General features: G+C 34.8%; 1 protein-coding gene across 1 annotated transcript in view; it reads right to left on the bottom strand.

Moving 5' to 3' along the window:
- The window catches only part of LOC150107750 (uncharacterized protein F54F2.9), a 304144-nt gene that overhangs the window by 251236 nt on the left and 35225 nt on the right, over positions 1–17683 (bottom strand). The window lies entirely within an intron of this gene.

Consider the following 17683-nt stretch of genomic DNA (forward strand, 5'->3'; position numbering starts at 1 on the left):
AATCTTTCTCAATGTTATTAATGTAAAGACTAAATAACAATGGGTCAAGAACTGATCCCTATGGTATATCACTGGTCACCTTACATATTACAGACTCACTCCCCCCATAAACAAATTTTTGATTTATGCCAGTCAGCTATCCTCTTATCCGAGCAAATGGTTTATAATCCAATCCCAAATCCTTCAATTTATAGAACAGCCTTCCATGCTGTATCCTACAAAAAGTCCAAATATATCACTGTTCATCTATTCCCCTTGCTAACTCAACCATAACATTATTATAAAATGTAAGAAAGTTACTCAAGCATGATCCTCCTTCATTAAACCCATTCAATATATTAAGTTCATTCAAAGTATAGATTCTCTGTTAATCTATTAATGAATGTGAATGCTTACTAACTTTTCAAGATCTGTACCACCACTACAGATAGTGATAGGTCGATAGTTAGACACAGTCTTTGCACCACCCTTGGGGAATGAGATTATCATTAATACATTTCAATGCCAGACTGGTTGGCTAAATGGTTAGCATATAAGATCTCCAACTAACAGGATGCAAATTTGAATCTCACCCCACTTATCGGATGCCTGATGTGGCCTAAAAAGTTTCATGTTTGGTCTATATAGCAGGGTTTCTAGACTATGTAAAAAATAAATAAAAATACAAAAAATATATAAAATTAATAAAATAATACAAAAAAATCCTTAGTCCATCCTCACTACAAATGCACTATAAGTTTACAAAACCTTTTCATAGGTGAGAATCATAAAAAAACTCTTGTGGAAATTTTACCTATGCTGAGACTGAAATTATACAGTCAGGTCAAAGGCATAGCAAGTTCAGCTGAACACTATCAGTGCCTATTGCTGAATTCTTATTCAGTTTATGCAATAGCTCTAGCGCCTCCTCAACCATCTGAGTTTCTTCATCCAGTGAAAAGGTGGCATTGAGCTCTAGGTTGCATATACCAGGCTGATAGCTTATAGCAAAATGGGCATACATTAGTCCAACAGTGCCTTCTGCATCTGCCATCACATACCATCTGCATTCAGTAAAGTTATTTTTTCACATGCCTTCATTCTATCTTTTACTTGCAACATAACAATAGAATTATTCTTCTGGGTTGTCTTAGTTTGCAGAGCTAGTTTCTTTTCCATACCCAGAATTAACCCTCTGTACAATACTTTAACTGGCCTGCAACTTAGAATTTTCATAACATCATCTTCGTGTAGACCATGGGTGGGGAACCTTTTTAGTATCAAGGGCAAAAATTGCTAATTTAAAAACTTCAGCAGGCGATTGGCAAATTTTAACTCTTATATATAGTGTATATAGTGTGCAATAATGTTGTTCAAGATTATATTTTTTGTAAACTGCAACATGTTCATTACAAATAAGACAAATGCACTTGTCAAGTTCATGTAAAGTATAGTTCTGTCAATTTTTCACAAAACAGAGCACATCCACCACTTCTTTTACACTTTTCACTACAACTTGTCATTTAAAAAAATAAATTGAATAACGTTGTGAACTGGTTAATTACAAGGCACTCACAGTACTGTATGAGAAAAACAAAGTCAAACGTCAATATGTTTTGACACGCGGGAAAATGTCATGGCGGTAATTGGGAAGCAACCAATCAGAGAAAGTCTGAGCTTTCCCCGCGAGAAATGCTCCTGATTTTTTATTATTTTAATGGCTGGCCTCGATTTGATGTTTGCCAGATGTATGACGATCATATTTTATGTAATATAGTTATTTTTTATTTTGTATATTTAATTATTTAAATTTAAATAAATTTGATTATAATAAATTTAAATTATTATAAAATTTTATTTACATGTACATATGAGTACATCAGCAAAGGGGCGAATTGAAATAGACTTGCGGGCGAGGGGGTTCCCCACCCCCTGGTGTAGACAGTAGTCTGTCCATATCATCGTTGTCTTAAGAATCTCTTCCTATACATATATTTGAATATATATCCATTTCACTCCTGCCTTATTTAGTCTTCAAAGTCTAGGGACCCATTCCAATATTGTATCACTGATGTATTTTTTAATACTTTATATGCAATACCAATAAGCTTCCTGTCTAGCAACTGATATCATGATGAGATCAAACCTAGTATTTTCCTCAGTTGGTCATAATTTCTTGCTTTACAATTCAGCATGTAACCTTTCTTGAATGGAATATCCATTCAAGAATATCCATATGCTTCCTGGGTCAGTACGGCATAATTACTGTCACCAACTGTAGCAAGAAAAGTCACATCTTTAACTAAAACCCCCTCAGATGTTATAATCAGGTCTCATATTCTTTGTTCTCAAGGTCCTTCCTTGATACCTGCTGCTTAAGCTATTGTCTTACAACAGCTTAATAAATTCAGCTTCATTCTTCTCATGATATTTCAATATTACCCAATCAATGTTGACATAATTAAAGTTACCCATGATGATTAATAATTTAGTTTCCATTAGGTTTATTTGGTGATGCATTTCACTATCACCAGCAACTGATCACTAGGTCTAGCTTCAAACTCACAGGTGAATGGAAAATCACTGCTAATATAATCAGTGGCATATCCAAGGTTGGGACACAAAGTACACATTTAATGGGGAAATTTTGAAGGAGGTGGAAGAGATGAGAGATCTGGGAGTGATCATGAACCAAGACATGAAGTTTAGGGATCACACTGCTAAAACTGTAAGAACATCACAATGGATTATGGCAATAATGAAGAGGACACTGACAGGCACATATGGACATACACTATGTACCAATAATTGTCCGGACACTTTAGCAATTTACAATTGATACCAGCAGGCGAACCTTAACATCGGGTATGCCCACCTTTGGCTTTGATCACTTCTTGCACCCTTTGAGGGAGGCTTTCCACCAATGTGCAGCAAACATCAGGTGGAATTTGTCTACATTCCTCCATCAAAGCAGCTCTGAGTTCAGTGACAGATCGAGGATATGCTGCTCTGGACCTCAATCACCGCTCCAATTCGTCCCACAGGTGCTCGATGGGGTTGAGGTCAGGACTCTGTGCAGGCCAGAGCAGACATTTATCACTCATCTCTTCATACCATTCCATAATAGCTGCAGCTTTGTGGCATGAAGTACTGTCATCTTGATAGTAACATGGGTCCGTTCCATATAAACTTCACAGTGTAGGCAGCACCTTATTATCCAGAATATCAAGATATCTAGATAGTAAAATGGGTCTGTTCCATATAAACTTCACAGTGTAGGCAGCACCTGATTATCCAGAATATTAAGATGGTGAGCTGCCTTCATGGAATCACAGACAAACGACCAGTGGTCCCACTCCAAATCACTTGAATGCACCTCACATCATCAAACTTTACTATGGATACAATACACTCTGGTAAGAAGCATTCATCAGGCTAATTCCACATCCACACCCCTGCCATCAGACTGGAAACAGGTGAACTTTAATTCATTGCTCCAGAGTACTATTTTCCACTGGTCAATTGTGAAGTTCACATGCTCTCTGCACAAGGCCAGAAAAGCCTCGTTTGTTGTCTGGCTTGTGAGCCATGGAAATCCAGTAAATGGAGTTCTTTTCATAGTATTAGTGCTCAGGAGTGTTACTGATGCTCTGGAATTCATCGCAGATGGTCTGTGTTGATTTTTAGCTGGGTTTTTGCCTACCACCCGTTTTAACACCCTTTTGTTTCTGTCAGTCATTTTTGGCAGCTGCTCTGGGTGTTTTCCTGCACTAGTGATGCCAGAACATCTCAATTTGTTGATCATATCACCAATCATTGGTTTTGGAAGCTCCAGTTGAGCAGCAATGGCATATATGGACATGCCACCAAAGTGACATGTCCATATGTGTGTCCTATACATGGGCCAATGATAACACCTCTCTTCAACTGTTACGATAAAATACTGCTTCCTACTATCTGTACACTGGTTTTTATGTCATTAACAAACCTGGAATGGTCCATAACTAAAAATAGCAGATATTAGCCCACGTATGGACTGCTGTGTGTGTGTGTGTGTTTAAGGTCATGAAGATGTAATGGAGAAGGTGTAGAGTGGGTACCAGTGTCATCAGATAAGAGATATTGAGGAAATGCAAGCTATTGCAGAGCCTTGTGAATAAAAGGAGAGGATATATAATTGAGACATATAAGTTGATGAAGGGTTGTTACCAGATTAATGTGGAGGAGATTGCTGATGTATAGAGAGAGAAGGGTAGAATAAGAGGCCATCCCTGGAAGCTGTATAAGGTGAGTGTGAGCAAGGGAGTGAGAACCTGGAATCAATTATCTGAGAGTGTAGTGAGTGCAGAAATCGTGAATGGGTTTAAGTCACAGTTCAATTATCTTTTTGCACGATGGAGTATGGCCCTTCTGCAATAAGTCCTTTGATTCCATGGAGGTCAGATGTTAATAATAATAATAATTATTATTATTATTAACTGTGTAAAAATTTTAGAACATCAAATCCCACACTGAACACAGAATTTATGAAAAAAGCTAGTAAGACTTTTTTTTTCTTTTTTTTTTGTATTAATAGATCAGTTGCATCAAACTACAAGGATGCTCAAATTATCAAATTATAGAGCTTGAAAAAAGTCTTAAAAACAGTTATTCAGGAAAATATTGATCTAATCACCAGAATTTTGTTATACTTAACCAGTCGCATTTAAAATGAAGAATAGAATTGATTCAGAAGTTTGAATTATTAGAATGAAGAAGTCATCACATTGTTCAGCCATTATTCCTTCCATTCATAACTTAGAAATTATGGTCGTTTTGTGGGAAATTACACACAGATGAAACACAAATTAATTGTTCATGTTCAGTTTCTGCACAAAGCAAAATTACCTTTGATTAAACCTTTAAATGCTGGCTCTTCATTCTTTATGCTGCAATACTAATACTGTTATAACCAGAGTTGATAATGCCATTGTTCTGATGGATTATTATTATTACTGCAGAGGAACTTTTATTGAGTCCTAAGACTCATCATGGGAAATCCAAAACTATCTACATCTTCAAATTTATGGAAATAACTACTGTGTTAGAGTAAAATTCCAGTTTAATATAAACTAAAATAATCACTCGATGTTTTGACCCTCACATTAAGGTCATCATATGGAGTATACACATATATAGAAAGATACAAGCTGCTCTATAATCTACATCGTGTGCTGAAGTTACATTGATTTGGTCAACTGTTAAAACTACTGTCCTGATCTCTGGTGGAGAAAAAAAAACTTACTACATCAAAGCTAGAGTCCTGTGATTATGTTATTATTATTCTTTCTTTTAAGGTTACACGGTGATCAGCATTCATATTTATGAATTTAGGGACACAAAACACACGTGTTGAAAAGATTATTTTACTGATTAATAATAAAATAATAACTTGTTTCGACCCCTGTATTGAAGTCATCATCAGAAGGATACATGTGTATAAGAACCAAGCTACAAGCTGTTGCACTCTATACAGCTAATTACATCTACATGGTTAACTAATCTTTTTTCTTGGCCTGCCCTCTAGTGATACAAAAATAAAATAAAAATAAATTACCAATAAAAACTACAATAAACTCTGCTAAAGTCCTCACGTACTAGGATTCTTCTGGAATTATACAGTTCATATTGTTATATTACAATTATCTTTTGGATTTGTACAGAACAGGTTGCTATTGAATATTCAGAAAAAAAACAAAACAAAACACACTTCACCAAGACTTCTTTGTATTGAGATTTTTCCTTGTGGTTGCTATGAAGGTTGCAGATGGGTCCTTCACATTCTTGGAATGGTTAGACCATCATTTTTATTCAGATTTGGATTATGTTTGAGCATTTCACAAGCTTCCTTGAATTTCCACTCGAACCAGGTTTTGGTGCAGTGTAGGGACTTGGTAACTTTCCATTCAATTCTGTGGTATGTTTGGAGTGCGTGGTGAAAGGCCGATTTTTCCAAAATGGAGGTATTTTATGTGTCGTTTGTGTTCATCCTTCCTGATTGGGATGGTTCGCCCTGTTTCCCCTATGTATGGTATGTTACATGTGCATTGTATTTTGTAAACCCCTAGGCAGGCTAGGTGTGGCAGAGGATCCTTGGAAGAACCGAGTAGATGTCTTAATTTTGTGGGGGATTTAAAGGTGGTTTTGATGTTGTATTTGTGTAGTGTTCTGTCTATTTTTTTGGAAAATGCCGCTAGCATATGGTATAGCAATAGCATTCTTGAAATCATTTTTGTTATTAGAGGTATCTTTGTGAAGGATCTTGTGAATGGTTTTTATATTGTATCCATTTTTTTTATAAAGGTATGTTTGATGGTCTCATATTCATGGTTAAGAGCTTGTTCATTTGAACAAATAGTTTGAGCTCTGTATTTAAGGGTGCTTATGACCCCTAGTTTTTGTATTGGGTGGTGATAAGAAGTTTTGTGTATGTACTGGCCTGTGTGTGTGTAGGTTTGCGGTAAACTGAGAAGGAGAAGAGCGTGAAGGAAGATGTGTGACAAGTGTGTCTAGGAACGGAAGAGAATTGTTTTTTTCTATTTCAATGGTAAATTGGATGCGTTTGTGTTGTTTGTTCAGATGGCTAAGGAATGTATTTAGTGCTTCGCGGCTGTAGGGCCAAATGGCAAAAATATCGGCGACGTACTGAGCCAAATTTTGGGCTTTAGGCACGCCGACTCTAGAGCTCATTGCTCAAAGTCTTCCATATAAAAGTTCACTATTGGGGGGGGGGGGTGAGCCCATGCCTGTACCCTCTTTTTGAAGGTAAAAATTGTTTTGCCACACGAAATATCCAGATCGAAGTACATGGGCAAAGAGGGCCGTGATGTCATGTGGAAATATGTTCTGTAAGAACAAGATAGTATCATTGATTGGGACATCTTTTTTTTTTTTATCACTAAAGGGCAGGCTAAGAAAAAAGATTAGTTAACCACGTAGATGTAATTTACCTGTATACAGTGCAACAGCATGTAGCTTGGTTCTTATACACATATAATCTTCTGATGATGACCTCAATACAGGGGTCAAAATGTCAAGTTATTATTTTATTATTAATCAGTAAAATAATCTTTTCAACACGTGCGTTTTGTGTCCCTAAATTCATAAATATGAATGTTATTATTATTATGCTTACAAAATTAAATTAAATTAAGCTAGAGAGCAACATGTTCATAAAATTTTTTTTTTTTTTTTTTTACTCATGTAAGTATACATATAAATTAAAACAAATCAGTATGGATAGTGGCCAATAAAAGCTAAAAAATTGCTTAGAGTCCTGAAGCCAGGGTTTTCTGGAAAATTTGAAGAACTAAGTGAGCCGATTGTGTAAAGTTCTTGGGATTTTTATGCCACCATTGCTGGTAAGATTAGGTTGGTTAATCAAAATTTCATAGGCTTCTTTAAATTTCCATTCATACCAGGTTTTTGTATGATGTAAAGAACTTTTCTTTGGTGTAGGGTGTTAAGAGCGTGATCTGAGAGGTCTGCTTCACCAAAATTATTATACTTTATGTGTCATTTTTTTTTTTTTTATTGTATGTCCATTTTCTCCAATATAAGGGAGTTACAGGTGAAATAGATACAATAAACTCCGGGATGTGCCAATGGGGGAAAGAGGATCCTTAGAGGAGTTAAATATGTTGTTTAGTTTTATAAGTGGTTTAAAAGTGACATTAAGATTATAACGATGCAAAATTCTATTAATTTTTTCTGATAACCATTTAATGTATGGGACAGCTATTGTTTTACTGTAATCTATATTATTTTTTGATGAAGTTTTATGAAGAACTTAATAGTATTTTTGCTATAGCTATTATTTATAAACATATTGCTAATAATTTGTAATTCTTGTTTAAGAGCTTGTTCATTACAGCAAACTGTTATAGCTCTGTTTTTGAGGGTGTTAATGACTCCAAGTTTTTGCAAAGGGTGGTGATATGAGTTAGCATATATATATATTGGTCGGTATGTGTAGGCTTGTGGTAAACAGTGAAGGAAAGACTGCCTGAGGGAAGACGTGATCAATGTATCCAGGAAAGGAAGCGAGTTCTGATTTTCAATTCCAATAGTAAATTGTATGCACTTATATTGTTTGTGGCAGAAAGCAAACTATCTACACAATATCTATCATACCTCTCCTTGAAAACATTAACAGACAAAGCACTTGCAATTGACTCGAGGAACCCATTCCATTCATTCATCACTCTCCAAGTGAAAAATCTATTCCTCACACCCTTGCTAATCATCCTCTTATCCAACTTTCAGGAATGACCACTTGTCCTTCTTCTTCTTCTAGCGAAGTGCTGAAATATTTCCATTGTATTAATCCTGCAAAATCCTTTATGTAACTTAAATGTTTCTATCATATCCCCACCTTTTTTTTTTTTTATTCATCAACCAACTTTTGCAACCCACAAACTCTCAATCTATCTTCATAGGGAACATTCCACAGACCATTCACCATCTTGGTCACTCAACCTTTATAAAGTCATATCAATGGCTTTATAAAGCAGAATGATAACTCCTTTATCTCTGCTTGCATGTTCTTCAATAATCAAGTAATCCTGTGAGCTACCCTGGCTACTTTTGACAATATGTCCTCTAAACTTCAACTCTCTAACTACTAACTCCTAAATCCCTGGTTTCATTAATTTCCTGGAGCACAGTTCCCTCAATGTTGTACACAGCTTGTAATCTTTGTATCCCAAAATGCTTAACTTCACATTTTTCAACATTAAATTGACAACCATTATGTTTTGCTCATACTGTCAGCCTATTTAAATTATCCTGCAAGCTCTCTACATCACCTTGATTAGTTATCACCATACCCAACTTTGCACCATCAGCAAAGAAACTGAATATCTCCCTTCAAATTATTTAATATATCATTTATGTACAAGTTGAACAGCAGTGATCAAAGCACAGAGCCATGCAACATATCACTAGTCACCTGCCTTCTCTTTGATACTGAAGAGTAGAATCATAAACTTAATATTTCCCTCCACAACAGGTCAACCTATAGTGTAATCAGCAGAAACCTGACTCAGAGCCATAAACAAACTAAATAAATTATTGGAGCATAATTTATTCATGGGATGCTACCACTGTTGAAAATTTGCAGATTCAGCATGCTCATTCTGTATGCATCTACAATCTTCTCAAGGTTCACAGAGATGGATATACATTATGTCCTATAGTTGATTGTATTGACATTCCCCACTTGTCTAGTCTTCTTCCAAACTTTACAAATCGCAATTGTTCTTATAATAAAAACAGCACTGATTAAAGATATAATTAAAGACCTGTGTTTGGTGGACACTAAAATAATGGTTTCCATTGATGCAATTTCCCTATTCGCCAACATACTATTTTAGGAAACTCCTCAATTTTTACAAACTGATTTTCCAGAGGACATTGTTAATTTGTTTAAATTTACCATCAATGCAAGCTATTTTACATGACAGAAAAAGTTTTACAAGAAGAGTGAAGAAAACAGCCATGGACTCCTATCTTACCAACTTTTGGTTGATTATTTTATGGAAAAAACCATGAAGTCAACTCTTCTGTACCATTTTTCTTTGATCTCTGATCTACAATTACATCCTATCTTCTTATCGACATCTATCCATGACTACTATTTAGCTACTTTTATATGCAATGTAACTTTCCTATATTCCCTAAAAACTCTTCACAGTTTGGTCTCAATCAGAGACAGAATTGCAATTTCTGAATAAAACACACTATGTACACCCATATCAAGTTCACTATTGAATGCAAACCCAACAGTCTTCCCTTTCTGAATACTTTAATAATCCATACATCTACAGATAATATTCAATTATCTGTTTACAGAAAACTTTCCTTCACTGGCAGACACCTATCTATCTTCACACCATCCATCACAAAAGACAGCTATTATCAAACTCTTATACACAGAGCTGATTCCTTTCTATCAGAAGAATTAAATAAAATAAAAATCACCTTGACCACTAATGGATATAACCAAGTCACCATCCATAAAATCATCAAACAGAATCATCCCACAACCAGACTTACAATCTGATGTAAAAAGAGTTTCCATACCTTTCAGCATGGGTGCTTCACAAGTATTATCTTTACCCCACCTTCAAACCCACTTGGAAACTGCCTTCTTTTCTACCACACTCAAACATAAATTACTGCCTCTATCTAGTGACTTGTTCATGTTGACTTTGTTATTCAGGACTGTTGGGCACTTCTGCTGAGATCACAATCCAGAAACTTAATAATTACATCAAATTTTTGGAATCTAAAGTCTGGCCTTGATTACTAAGTCATTGACATTAGACACAGAGTTCTCTGGAATCAAACTAAGATTCTTCACTCCAGTAGATTTAAATTTGATTGCTGTTTCTTGAACTTCTGAAACTTTACAACAGTATCTGAATCTTAACTGCTTAGATTACCTATCTCAAAGTTTTGGGAAGTAATCACAACTAACTGTTTGTAATATTTTTTTGTCATAATAAATAATTTCACACACTTCTGGAAATGTCTGTAGAAGTGTGTGTTCAGACATGAATACTTACTGTAGAGCAAATAAGGCAACTGGAAATCACCTTGTTCCATAATCTTTATTCCCTAAGTAAAGTAGCATATTGCTATTCTATGCCATATTGTTGGGGAGAGATGAAGAAAAATGAATAATTTATGTAACCTTGCATTTGAATTACAAAAGCTAATCACTGTTTTACTTTGAACTCAAATAGTGCATACTCCTGTTGACTCAGTTAGAATCAACGAGAATTAACACTCATTCTGTATTGCTTAAGCTGTCATCTATTCAATAGTATGGATTTATATAGTCTGTACCTAAAAAAGGGAAATAAAAGTCAGACATCAAACTACTGTCCCTTTGCTCTCACCTCAGTACTCTCAAAAGTGATGGAGAAGGTCATCAACAACCAGAGAGCCATCAAATAATTAATGATCACCAATATTCTACCATTCTCATTCTAATGGGCAATGGAAATATCTGGAGAAACCAATGAGGCCACTTGATATTTCACAGGCATTTGATTGCATCTGGTGTGAAGGTCTTATGGTCTCCCCTCCTGCACTTTGTGACTGGATTACCAGCTTCCTCTCTGAATGTTTGTTATGGTGGATGACTTCCTCTCATCGGATATCAATGCTCAAATACCCCAGGATTCTGTACTCTTATCCATGCTTTCCTCCTTTACATCAACGACCTTCTCTTCCTCTGACTTTAAATCCTATTCATAGTTTTGCTGATAACAGTACTTCTCCAATCGTCTTCTTCATTTGAGAAATCTTGTAATACTCAAATGAATAATGCCTCAAGATCTTCAATAACCAACGACTTAAATAATGATCTCCTCATCATTCTCAAGTGGGATGAAGACAACCTAGTGAATCTCAATGCTATTAAAACTCACTCCTGCCATATTACCTGCATGAAAAATCTTACTTTGTGTTTACTTTGCTTTTAATAATGTTTCAATATCCTTTTAAAATCAGTTCCCCCCCCCCTTCTTGGAGTGACTTCTGCATCAAACTTATCCTGACATCAACATATGACATCAATAGCCTCCTCAGTCTCTATAAAACTTGTTTTTTTTTTCCCAAAAAATATTACTTCTGTCCTGTTCAAATATTAACATTCAGATCCAACCAAACTTGGAATACTGTTCTCATATTTTGAGTTGTGTATCAAAAATCTCCCTAAGAATTCTAGATAATATATAGAAGAGAGCAATCTGCCTAATAAGTGACCTCTCTCTCTCTCTCTCTCTCTCTCTCTCTCACACACACACACCTCTTTCAGTTACTTTCCCACAGTCACTGTTTCTGCATTATGCCTTTTCTACAAGTACTTCCATATCCACCAAACTGGTCCCCCACTGTCTTCTATTCACAAAAGGACAAGAAAAACTACCAGTCAACTTCGAACATATAGAATGAATCTAACATGGATGAAATATTGGCAGAGTGTCATAGACCGGCTTTGCCACTATTTCATCCATTATTTCTAGGTTAACTCAGAATTAAAGTGAAAATATCTCAAATTTAGTTAGAGAAGATAAAGAATCTCAGCCTGTAGAATTTGATTTTAATAATGATGATTCTATAAATTTAGAATATAATTCTAGTAGTTTAAGTGCAATTTTTGAAAAATATAGAAATTAAATTTGTAGATATAATGAATTGGGAGATAATGTAAATTCTCAATTGTCTCTGGAATCAAGTGGTTCTAATACTTCTTGTTATGTGCCATTCAGTTATTTTCGACTCTTGGTGTGATCCTGTGAACAAAGCCTCTCCATCCCCACTGGGTCTCTTCTCCCTTCTTTCGGTAACAGTAAGTTGAAGTTGGTAAGTTCTTTTATGTTGTCCATCTAACTCTTTTGTAGTCTTCCTCTTCTTCTCATTCCCCTCAATCTTCCCAACATAACTGCCTTTTCCAATGATTCATCTGCTCACATAATATGACCAAAGTACATCAACTTCTGTTTAGCGATTATTGCCTCCAAGGAACATTTTGTCTTCATATTCTCTAAAACTTTCTTATTGGTCATTCTTGCAGTCCATGGGATTCTTAATAGTCTCCTCCACACCTATAATTCAAATTAATCAATTCATTTTCTGTCTTTCTTCTTAAAATCCAGCTTTCACATCTATACATCAACTGGAAATACCATTGTTTTGACAATTCTAACTTTTGTGGCCTTAGTCACACTTCTTTCTTTCATAATTTTTGTTGCGTTTAACATCGCTTTTTTTCCCATGACCACCCTTCTTTTAATTTCATCTTCACATTTACTATTATCTCTGATTCTGGACCCCAGTAAATCATAACTTTCAATGATTTCTATTTTACTCCCTGCTATTATTAATTCATTTAAATTGCCAGAAGTCATCACTTTTGTTTTGCTGATGATTAAATTAAGACCAGCCTTGTTAGTTTCAGTCTTAACAAATAGAATCAATTGCTCCAGATCTTCCTTAGTTTCTGCTATGAGTTCAGATGATTGTATCATCTGCATCTCTTAAATTATTTATTTTTCTTCCACCAGTCTTAATTCTAGCTGGACCTTTGTCTAAACCAGTCATTCTCATGACATATTCGCTTAAATATTAAAAAGGTAGAGTGACAGATACAACTCTGCCGCACCCCTTTTTTCTATTCGAACACTGTTTTCTCCAAAGACTGTTTTTACTGAAACTTCTTGGTTGTCATACAGCTCTCTTATCAAGAGAATTAAATGTTCAGGTATTCCCACTGATTTCATTACAACCACAGTCTGTTTGATCCACGCAATCTAAAGCTTTCTTATAATCAATAAAACAGATGAATACTTCCTTCTGAAATTCTCTTATTCATTCCATAATTCATTTCACGATACTACCCATTCAGAAATTGTAAATAATGAATCATCACATAATGCTCAGCAAGAACCTCATTATTATTTTAGATCTAGGCATAAGCATCAAAAGAATTATAAGTTTTATTAGATAAAAGATACTCAGGATTTTTTTTTTTTTCAAAAAAAATTCAGAGAAAGATGAAACAGATGCAAAAAAAGTCATAATTTATAACTGTGAATATTTTTTAAATTGTTTATCTACATTAGTATTTCATTAGTTTTTGTTTCATAACATGTATAATCGGTACTTGCAATGTGCCCGATATCAATATGTTAAAATGAATTGTAAAGTATTTCGGATTTATTGTACTTACTGGATATCTCATGGTTGTAATAATTTCGATGTTATTTATTGTAATTCAAAACTGTCAAGTGTTGTGACATCTGTCATTCATCATAAAGACATTCTCTTTTTGCTAACGACAACAATGTGTCAGCTATTACTCCTAAATTCTCACTTGGTGTTAAGATGAAGAGTGTATGCTCACTGAGGAGATTGATGGGGGATTGACAGCTGACAGAGAGAGCATTCAGTATCTGAGTAACAGAAAAGAATAAGAAGAGAGAGAGAGAATGGAAGTTTCAGAACACAGATGAGAGAATTTTGTTTTAGGAAGTTTTAAAGAAAAGTTAACAGTCAGAATATATTAATAGAAGATTCCGAAAAGGAATTATAGTAAGGTGAATAATTTAAATGGAAGAGTTGAGACTGTCAAAAAGTGAATAGTAAATAAAAGGAGATATTCCATTTCGATGTTCCAAGAAACACAAAATGAAAAGTTTCGTCTTCTATCTCAAGGATGCCAGTGATATTAATTATATTATTGGAATAAGTGAAATCTGAAACTGTACAGTGGCTTTAATGAAGAGCCTCTACTTTGATATGGTGTTTATATAGTAGTAAAGGAAAACTATTTTTTTCTGGTAATAAGTTTGTGATTTGTTGTCTTGTAAATAAAACTGCCTGAGGTAAGAATGTTTATTCTCAGTGAAACAGTGAAAATGAATGGAACAATGTGTACTAAATAAAGAAACAAAATGTATAGTTTCAGGGAAGTCAATAAGATTTATATTTTGAAAAAATGATTAATAAAGAACTAACTAATGAACATTTGTTTGTGGGAATTCATTATGAAAAACAAAATGTTCAGTCTCATAGACTGATTAAGCTCATGTTAAACAAACAAATAGAATGAGTCAGAGTGAAAATGAGTTATCCTTTAAAGATAAAGGAGATCTCTAAAGTAGAAGATTTAATTTGAAAGGCCTTGGATTCAATTAGTTTTTTAGTTATTATTTTAATTTTATTTACAATGTACATAGTTTTAGTTAGCTTCATTAAATATATATTGTTTTTTTATTTAGTTTTATATATATATATATACATACAGTGGAACCTCGGTTGTCGAACTTAATTCGCTCCCGAAGGCTGTTCGGAAACCGAATTGTTCGAAAACTGAAACCATTTTCCCATAAGAATTAATGTAAAATGGATTAATCCATTCCCGAAGCTCAGATGATTGTTCATTGAAATCTTTACAACAGTACTTGATGCATAAGATCGTATACAAACATAATGAAAATCCATAAAATCTTACATAAAAAGAATAAACACAATAAATAGATAAAATGAAAATTTAACTTCACTTTTAACTATACATACAGAGGAGAGTTGATGGCGTAAGTGGAAGGAGATGAGTCCCCTTCCATAAAAACATTATTTAATTTTTTTTTAAATTTTATTTATTTATTTATTTTTGAGTACTGTACATATCGTTGATTTCGCCATACCGAACTGCATAGCAAGATTCGAGACACGAACGCCATTTTTATGTTTGGATATCATTTCTTTTTTCATCTCTATCATGGTTCTAACAACTTTTCTTTTCACTTTACTGCTATCCCTATTCTTCTACTGTCCCATGGTGGCTTAATTAATAATAATTTATGGGAAAAAACAACAAAACACAAAGAAAATCAAGAAACTCACTGCAAATTCGAGCAGGTGACTACACTGAACAAAGACTGCCGTGTAACTGACGCTTTCCTGCCGTACAGCTCAGCACGCTTAGCACGTGGTTGCCGTTTGCCTGTTCGGGAACCGAAATTCTGTTCAGAAACCAAACTGTTCGAGAATAGAGGCATTCGAAAACCAAGGTTCCACTGTGTATGTATATATATACACACATATATATATATATATATATTTTTTTTTTAATTTGGTTTCGAGTGCATCATTTCTTGGACTAAAAATTATAAAGTTAAGTGTCTTTGAATCAATTGGATTGAACTCTTGTATATTTACTTAACACTCGGTGTAAAACAATCTTGTTATAGAGATATAGTATAAGTGGTGCAGCTGACAGGATTTTTAAAATAACTGGAACAGCTGATGTGATTAAAAATAACAGCACATTGTGAAAGTTGTGAGAGTTCAACCAGAAAGCTGCTGCTATAATGCAAATAATGCTGATATGTATGAATAAGAAGGTGATAGTTCCACTGCATAAGGTGCTAATCAGAGACCTCATTTGGGTTTCTGTACACAGATCTGGTCCCCCCCCCCCTATACTAACAATAGAGAAACACCGGATAGAGAGAGAGTGTAGAACAAATAACTAAGCTTATCACTCTGGAATGTTGAGTATGAGAACAGATTAAGTAAAATATGGTCTGCAGAGCTTAGCAGATAGTAAGAGAAGTGGTGATATGATTGAGGTAAGTTGGCAAGAAGAGCATATCAAATAGATACAGGGGAATTATTGCATAGGATAATGGATGATGCAAGAATGAGAGGTCATCCCTGAAAATCACAAAGATCAGTGAGTAAGGCAGTTGAACAAAGATTTTTTGCTTTGCAGTTGGTTAATGAGTAGAATGAATTGCCAGAGGTGAGTGCTCCAACAGTGAATGCCTTCAAGGCAAGGTATGATAGTTATTGTAGTTTTTGAGTGCTCAACCTGTGTAGTCCTGACAGATAACAGATTAATTTGAAGAAAAACTATCAATAGGAAGTTAGTAATTATGTAACTTTTTCGTGTAGTACTAATATAATATCCTGTACATCATCTAAGGGTGCATGTCAGGAATTTGATGACGTTGAATAGGAAGGTTCTGGAGGATGAAAGCGACTTCAGATATTGTTTAAAAGAGAAAATGCTACCTCTATTCCTTGTTTTGCAATATCTTTGAGATCTCATCTATGGCATATTGGATGCAAGGGAGTAATACTGCTCATTGCCCTGCCTAGTGGTTTTTAGGAGGCTTCTTACAAAATGTTCTTTACTGTTTTGTTTTTATTATAACAATTTCATGAAAGGAAGAGACTCTATGTTCTCTAGTTTTCTTATTTCTGCAATGCAGGAGATGTTATATGCCTTATAACATGGATTTTATAATACAATGGTGTCCAAAACCTAAGGACGAACACTATTTCTGAAATTACAACTGCAAATTCAGACGAATCAGCTTGTGGCAATTTGTATAATACAATTGACGATTTTGAGTAGAAGCAGGTACACATTCAAATTTTCAAATTGCGTGCAAATGGGTCATGTGGTAGCACCAAACATGATAAAAGGCAAAAGGCTGTTAAACAAATTGTGTTTAAGAAAGCTCTTTTTGAAAGGGATAGATATGGCAGTGCTGGAGTACTGGTGTGGGGGATGCATTATGATTAATGGATGCACCGAGTTACACACGCTGAAAAAAGGGATTATGACTGGTGATGAGATGCGTTGCTGCTCGAAATTCCCCTCAAGAAAACAAACAAGGCCTTATCCTTGCTCTGAAGAAGGAGAGGGCCAATTTTCCTCAAGAACTCCTGAATCACTTGGTGATAAGCATAATACAACATCATGAGAGCTGCATCGCAGTTGGGAGTGGACATATTCCATACTGAAATGTCTCTCTGCATAGTGTTCTGTAGGCACAATACGTTAATTCCTTAACATGCATCCTTAGAAAATTTGTAACTTTTGCCAAAAACATATTGCAATTTAATTTGTACAAAATTTATAACATATTTTTTGTGAAATGTAATTTCTTAATATGCTGACAATAAATTTATGTCCACATTCGGCTGTAATCATGAACATTATTTCATATACAGGTAAAAATGTAGTTCGTCCTTATCTTTTGGACACCAGTGTAGCTATTTAATGTAAGGGATGGCAGTGGTGAGGTGTTGCATGACAGGTGTTGCATGACTTCCTATGTGCACAGGCTTTCTATAGACT

The sequence above is a fragment of the Typopeltis vanoorti genome, chromosome 4 (assembly GCF_054136105.1).
Source record: "Typopeltis vanoorti isolate ZY-2024b chromosome 4, IOZ_Tvanoo_1.0, whole genome shotgun sequence".
NCBI classification, from domain to species: Eukaryota; Metazoa; Arthropoda; class Arachnida; order Uropygi; family Thelyphonidae; genus Typopeltis; species Typopeltis vanoorti.